The sequence below is a fragment of the Eptatretus burgeri genome, chromosome 4, assembly GCF_056783735.1.
Source record: "Eptatretus burgeri isolate ZD-2024b chromosome 4, Ebu_testis_v1, whole genome shotgun sequence".
Classification (NCBI taxonomy): domain Eukaryota; kingdom Metazoa; phylum Chordata; class Myxini; order Myxiniformes; family Myxinidae; genus Eptatretus; species Eptatretus burgeri.
The window spans coordinates 35,582,360-35,591,038 of record NC_140964.1 but is presented as its reverse complement, the minus strand read 5'-3'; the positions used below and the strand labels follow the sequence as shown (position 1 = coordinate 35,591,038).

Below are 8,679 nucleotides of genomic sequence, written 5' to 3'. Positions count from 1 at the left end.
CAGAGCTCCCGTCCTCAAGCGATCCTCCGAGTAGCCGGATTACAGGTGCACGCCACTACGCCCCGTATATATATATATATATATATATACACATCAGGTGATGACGTCATAATTCGGAAACCGCAAGTCGGAAGTACAATTCTTTTACATCAAACACTCCCGGGTACATGTTCTGTCAGCATGTGAAGTTTGGTGAGGATCAGTCAAGTACTTTTCGCGTGCATAGGTCACAGACAAACACACACACAGACACACAGACAGACACACTTTCAACTTTATATATAGATATAGAGATATATATATATATATATATATATACATATATATATTATATATATATATATATATATATATATATATATATATATATATATATATATATATATATATATATATATATATATATATATATATATATATATATATATATATATATATATATATATATATATATATACATACATATGCACACACAAAAACCGGGCGTATTGGCGTGCGCCTGTAATCCAGCTACTCGGAGGCTTGGGTTGGAGGATCGCTTGAGGACGGGAGCTCTGCGCTGGGCCACGCTATGAGAGGGTGTAGGGCAGCCCGGAATCATGGCGAAACCCAATCCTTATCACTGTGTCGTAAGAGGCGACCAGGGTTGCGTCAGGAAGGGCATCCGGCGTAAAACCTATGCCAAATCAGAATGCAGATCATAACGGATGATCCGCTGTGGCAACCCCTAACGGGAGCAGCCGAAAGACGAACAACATATGCACACACAAAGTTAGATACACCTCTTGAAAAATATAAGAGACCACTCCAAAAATTTTTTTAAATCAGCATCTCTACATGTATGGCAGCCATTCTATTCCAGTGTCTGTTGAATTCCAAAACAGGCACACCTCATTCTACTTAGTGAGGTACTGATGAGGTGATCACCTGAACCGAATCTTATTTAACAAGGAAAAGTATAAAAACCACTGCTGTGGTCATCACTATCCTCTTGCAATAGGACCATCTGGATGGCAAAAACAGTGCTAGTCGTACCTCAAAAGTAATTGGAATCAAAAAAATAACTATTGACCATGCCAAAAGAGTTGAAAAGAAAAGTTTTGAGTGAGGAAAAGAAGGGTTCAATTCTGGCTTTACTGGCAGAGGGATACATTGAGCGTCACGTTGCTTCCATCCTTAAAATTTCAAAGACGGCGGTTCATAAGAACAACGTCAAGCAGCAGACATTGGGGACAACAAAGCTACAGACGAGCAGAGGAGGAAAACGAATTTCCACTGACCGGGATGACTGCCAACTCATTTGAATGTCACTCAACATCCGAAGGATGACATCAAGTGACCTACAAAAGAATGATAAACGGAAGTTGGGGTGAAGTGCACGGCGAGGACGGTTCGATACAGGCTCCTAGGGGCAGGGCTGAAGTCGTGCAAAGCGAGAAAAAAGCCCTTCATCAATGAGAAGAAAAGAAGAGTAAGGCTGAGGTTTGCAAAAGACCACAAGGATTGCACCGTAGAGGACTGGAGTAAGGTCATCTTCTCTGATGAGTCCAATTTTCAGCTTTGCCCAACACCTGGTCGTCTAATGGTGAGACGGAGACCTGGAGAGGCCTACAAGCCACAGTGTCTCGCACCCACTGTGAAATTTGGTGGAGGATCGGTGATGATCTGGGGGTGCTTCAGCAAGGCTGGAATCAGGCAGATTTGTCTTTGTGAAAGACTCATGAATCAAGCCACATACAAGGTTGTCCTGGAAGAACACTTGCTTCTGTCTGCTCTGACAATGTTCCCCAACTCTGAGGATTGGTTTTTCCAGCAGGACAAATGCTCCATGCTACACAGCCAGGTCAATCAAGGTGTGGATGAAGGACCATCAGATGAAGACCCTGTCATGGCCAGCCCAATCTCCAGACCTGAACCCCATTGAAAACCTCTGGAATGTGATCAAGAGGAAGATGGATGGTCACAAGCCATCAAACAAAGCTGAGCTGCTTGAATTTTGCGCCAGGAGTGGCATAAAGTCACCCAACAGCAATGTGAAAGACTGGTGGAGAGCTTTTCAAGACGAATGAAAGCTGTGATTGAAAATCAGGGTTATTCCACAAAATATTGATTTCTGAACTCTTCCGAAGTTAAAACATTAGTATTGTGTTGTTTAAAAATGAATATGAACTTGTTTTGTTTGTATTATTTGAGGTCTGAAAACACTGAAGTTGGTTTAGTTGTTGTTATTTTGACCAGTTGTCATTTTCTGCAAATAAATGCTCCAAATGACAATATTTTAATTTGGAATTTGGGAGAAATGTTGTCAGTAGTTTATAGAATAAACCCAAAATGTTCATTTTACTAAAACACATACCTATAAATAGTAAAACCAGAAAAACGGATAATTTTGCAGTGGTCTCTTAATTTTTTCCAGTGCTGTATATCTATCTATAATTCCAGCAATCTCTGTGTGTGTGTGTGTGTGTGTGTCTGTGTGTGTGTGACCGCTGTTTCTCGACAACCTCTGGTCCGATCTAATTGAAACTTGCCAGGGATATTGCTGGGGATCTGAGGATGTGCCTTTTCAAGGTTTGATATTAATTGGACAAGTGCTTCCCAAGTTGTGGCCATTTATTTACCAAACCAATGGGAAGACACGTTGTTGCGTGGGCGTGGCCGATGGGGAAGGGAAGCACAGCCACGTTCCCCATTACGGGTTACAACGTAGGGGCTTCCGGAGAGCGATCACTTCGCGTATTCCAATAATTTCTCGATTTCTAATGCGCATTTTTCGATAAACACAATGGCCCAACTTATGATCGTTTTCATTTAAGACGGTGTATAAATTTCGGGAACATCAGAGTGCTGGTATGCTCCGAACCAGCAAGTAATTTTTTTCTCTCTCTCTCTCTCTCTCTCTTCTCTTCTCTTTTTGTTTTTCCTTGCCACAACATTGCGAAAAGGTAAAATACGTTGGTGCTACTTGAATAATTGGGTATTAAAACAAAATTGCGAATAATGGTAACTGCGAATAACATCGAACTTCCGGGTCACGCACGTACGGGCATGCGAGAGCGAAGAAACGGCCCGTGTGGTTTATTTATTTATTTATTTATTTATTTATTTTTTTACGGGCACGTACTAGTATATATATATATATATATATATATATATATATATATATATATGTAGTTATATATATATATATATATATATATATATATATATGTAGTTATATATATATATATATATATGTGTAGTTATATATATATATATATATGTGTAGTTATATATATATATATATATATATATATATATATATATATATATATATATATATATATATATATATATATATATATATATATATATATATGTAGTTATATATATATGTATGTTATATATATATGTATGTTATATATATATATATATATATATATATATATATATATATATATATATATATATATATATATCTATTCCTATAAAGTTGAAAGTGTGTTTGTCTGTGACCTATGCACGCGAAAAGTACTTGACTGATCCTCACCAACGTCACATGCTGACAGAACATGTACCCGGGAGTGTCCCGATGTAAAATAATTGCACTTCCGGTTTCCGAATTATGACGTCATCACCTGATTTCTTAACGTTAATTTTTCAAGTTCAGCCGATTGACATGGGGCCAATGCCATATGCAACATGTCTAACATATGATTTTAAGTTTTTGTTTGTTTGTTTGTCTGCATGCTCTAATCTCCTGAAAGGTGAAAGATAGGAGCTAACCACTGAAACAAAAAATGTCGGGATGGGCCCCGGGAAGGTTATAGGCAATGTGGCAAGGCCCCTCCGCCGGGGAGGGGGGGGGCGGGGTGTGTTTCCCCTCACCAACCCCCTTAGCCGACGACTGCCATGGCCCAATAGGGAACTGATACTGTGCTCGTGCCAGACATATGTATCGAAGATTAAATTCATTCAAAAAGAACCCGGGCAGCGCCGGGTGCATTTACCTAGTATGTATATATATATATATATATATACATATATATATATGTATATATATATGTATATATGTATATATATGTATATATATATATATGTATATATGTATATATATGTATATATATATATGTATATATATATATGTATATATATATATATATATATATATATATATATATATATATATATATATATATATATATATATATATATATATATATATATATATATATATATATATATATATATATATATATATATATATATATATGTATATATATATATATATATATATATATACGTATATATATATATATATATATATATATATATATATATATATATATATATATATATATATATATGTATATGTATATATATATATATATATATATATATATATATATATATATATATATATATATATATATATATATATATATATATATATATATATATATATGTATATGTATATATATATATATATATATATATATATATATATATATGTATATGTATATATATATATATATATATATATATAGTCATGCGCCACTTAACGACGGGGTTCGTCGTCAACCGACGTCGTCGTGCGAACATCATTTTTTTTTTCGTTTTCGTTTTCGAACCTCGTACTAACACAAAACTAGACACCTAGGCTATATGGTATAGCCTATTGCTCCTCGGATACAAACTTGTACAGAATGTTACTGTACTGAATACTGTCGGCAATTGTAACACACATCCAAGAGAGACGGAAGACACGTTACATTTACCTTTGTGCTGTTCATGACAGCCATAGGTGTTGTTAGCAGCAGTTTACAATCTCCTCTCGCATCGATTATAGAAAGGTGAATAATTAGCGTTTGGATTTTATAAATACGTAATCATTGCATCGATGTTATAATTTATAAATTAAGAAACGAGCTCCTGTCAATTGTGATATATATTTTCGGAACAGTGCGATTGTTTTGACAACATGAAAAGCTTCACCAAAAAGAAATTTGTGTTTTAATTTCGACTGAAACAACAACGATTTATTCGCGGAATTCTTCAATTCAAAGGTAATTTACTTGCGAGAAGGTAAACGTGCAAACATTGGTTCAGTTTGAAATCCTATTTCCTTGAATCCCGATTTAGCACGATCCTGTTTTTTTCGCGATGACATTTTATGGACCTCAACGATCGCATTATAACAGGGCCACACTGTCGTTAATTATCATTACGAGGTATTATGTACTGTACAGTTTACATAATTGTATGTGCTATTTTTATACGACTGGCAGCGCTACGTCGGCGACATCACTCAGCGATCGGAATTTTTCAGCTACATTTTTTTTTCATTTTTTTTTTTTCAGAGCTGGCAGATCCGTCATATATGCGATCCCGTCTTTGCCTGGAACGTCGTTAAGCGGCGCATGACTGTACATATATATATATATATATATATATATATATATATATATATATATATATATATATATATATATATATATATATATATAGACATATACACATATATATATGTACATATACATATATACATATACACATATATATGTACATATACATATATATATATATATATATATATATATATATATATATATATATATATATATATATATATATATACATACATACATACAGTGGGGAGAACAAGAATTTGATACACTGCCGATTTTGCAGGTTTCCCACTTACAAAGCACGTAGAGGTCTGTAATTTTTATCAGAGGTACACTTCAACTCTGAAAGACGGAATCTCAAACAAAAATCCTGAAAATCACATTGTATGATTTTAAAATAATTAATTTGCATTTTATTGCATGAAATAAGTATTTCATGCATCAGAAAAACAGAAATTAATATTTGGTACAGAAACCTTTGTTTGCAATAACAGAGATCAGACGTTTCCTGTAGTTTTTAACCAGGTTTACACAGACTGCAGCAGGGATTTTGGCCCACTCCTCCATACAGATCTTCTCCAGATCCTTCAGATTTTGGGGTTGTCACTGGGCAACACAGACTTTCAGCTCCCTCCAAAGATTTTATATTGGGTTCAGGACTGGAGACTGGCTCGGCCACTCCAGGACCTTGAGATGCTTCTGATGGAGCCACTCCTTAGTTGCCCTGGCTGTGTGTTTCGGCTCATTGTCATGCTGGAAGACCCAGCCATGCCCCATCTTCAATGCTCTTGTTGAGGGAAGGAGGTTGTTGGCCAAGATCTCGCGATACATGGCTCCATCCATCCTCCCCTCAATACGGTGCAATCGTCCTGTCCCCTTTGCAGAAAAGCATCCCCAAAGAATGATGTTTCTACCTCCATGCTTCGTGGTTGGGATGGTGTTCTTGGGGTTGTACTCATCCTTCTTCTTCCTCCAAACATGGCGAGTGGAGTTTAAACCAAAAAGCTCTATTTTGGTCTCATCAGACCACATGACCTTCTCCCATTCCTCCTCTGGATCATCCAGATGGTCATTGGCAAACTTCAGACGGGCCTGGACATGCACTGGCTTGAGCAGAGGGACCTTGCGTGCGCTGCAGGATTTTAATCCATCACGGCGTAGTGTGTTACTTCTGGTTTTCTTTGATACTGTGGTCCCAGCTCTCTTCAGGTCATTGACCAGGTCCTGCCGTGTAGTTCTGGGCTGATCCCTCACCTTTCTCATGATCATTGAGGCTCCACGAGGTGAGATGTTGCATGGAGCCCCAGACCGAGGGAGATTGACTGTTTTCTTGAACTTCTTCCATTTTCTAATGATTGCGCCAACAGTTGTTGCCTTCTCACCAAGCTGCTTGCCTATTGTCCTGTAGCCCATCCCAGCCTTGTTCAAGTCTACAATTTTGTCCCTGATGTCTTTAGACAGCTCTCTGGTCTTGCCCATTGTGGAGAGGTTGGAGTCTGATTGATTGAGTGTGGACAGCTGTCTTTTATGCAGATAACGAGTTCAAACAGGTGCGGTTAATACACGTAATGAGTGGAGAATGGGAGGGCTTCTTAAAGACAAAACAAACAGGTCGGTGAGAGCCGGAATTCTTTCTGGTTGGTAGGTGATCAAATACTTATTTCATGCACTAAAATGCAAATTAATGATTTAAAAATCATACAATGTGATTTTCAGGATTTTTGTTTTAGATTCCGTCTTTCACAGTTGAAGTGTACCCATGATACAAATTACAGACCTCTACGTGCTTTGCAAGTAGGAAAACCTGCAAAATCGGCAGTGTATCAAATACTTGTTCTCCCCACTGTGTGCATAAATATGTTTTTATATGTATATATATATATATATATATATATATATATATATATATATATATATATATATATATATATATATATATATATATATATATATATATATATATATATTTTGTCAGGTCAGGTTCGATCTGTGACCTGCTACAGGTACCATGTAAACCTGTACTAACCTGTTCCATGGTCGGGTTGGCGGCGACTAAACCGTCTCCCCACCAGGTTTTCTGGTGAGGAGGGTGTTTGGATATGGACACCCAGCAGGATTAAAAACAAAACCTGTCAAAGGGCGGAGGAGCTCCTTGTGAGCCAACGGCCATCCATATCTAGTGCCCAACTGTGTCTGCGGACGTCCTCCTGCAGTTGGGTCACTTCTTATTAGGAGGTTGGTGGCAGGATTTGCACTCCGGCCACCGTAAAACCCTTCATTCCGCAAAACGCAAAAACGCAAAAAAATCTGAAAACCCACTCCGTGGGAGTACCTCCTGTGCAGCTTCCCTTCGCAGGGCAGCTCACCGGATGACGGGATTGGGGCAAAGCCTTCGGGACCCCCAATCTTTGATAGGAGGGAAACCACGGGGTAACATCCCTGGGTCAGATTGCGGGAGAGTGTGTCGGAGTGGTGCTGAGGTGTCGTCCACCAGACGGCGGTCTCCTTGGGTTAACCTGAGGCGGTCCCTTCGGGTGGGTGCCTGGAATGTCCTATCCCTAAGAGAGGATGATCACCTGTCTCTCTGTTATCATCTGAGCTCAAGCGTTTGGACATCGGGATTGCAGCTCTCTCTGAGGTTCGGAGACCGGATTGCGGCGAGATAATGGTGGGTGGTTACACCTACTATTGGTCTGGTCGCTCTGATGGTTACCATACCCAAGGAGTTGCTGTAGCTGTGTCCAATAAGCTGACCCCAATGATAATTGAGGCAACACCGGTCAACGAGCGTATGATGAGATTAGGGATTCGTCACTCCTTAGGTGTCATTTCCCTGGTCTCTGTTTATGCTCCGACTGAGGCGAGTGATCTCACCGTGAAGGATGCATTCTACGCCACACTCGAGTCTGTGGTTGATCAGTGCCCCAGACGAGATACACTTCTAGTCTTGGGGGATTTCAATGCATCGACTGGAACTGATAGGGACGGTTATGAGGTGTGTGTTGGTCCCCATGGGTCAGGAACTATGAACCAGAATAGCACTAAGTTCCTTGACTTTGCAAGAAGTCATGGACTTAGGGTGGCTGGTTCATGGTTTCAGCGCCCACAAGCTCATCGCTGGACTTGGTATTCCAACGCTGGCGGTGTGGAAAAGGAGATTGACCATGTCCTCATTGACGGTCGTTGGAGGATGATCCAGAACTGCAGGGTCTACCGGAGTGCTCAGTTCCTCAATACTGACCACAGGCTTGTTGTAGCAACTCTAAAGCTGCACCTTAAATCCTGGAGAATG

General features: G+C 38.7%; 1 pseudogene; it reads left to right on the top strand.

Annotated features, from left to right (window-relative positions):
- Nucleotides 1-478: 478 nt before the first annotated feature.
- Nucleotides 479-619, top strand: LOC147027802 (signal recognition particle RNA; annotated as a pseudogene).
- The last annotated feature ends 8,060 nt before the right edge of the window (nucleotides 620-8,679 follow it).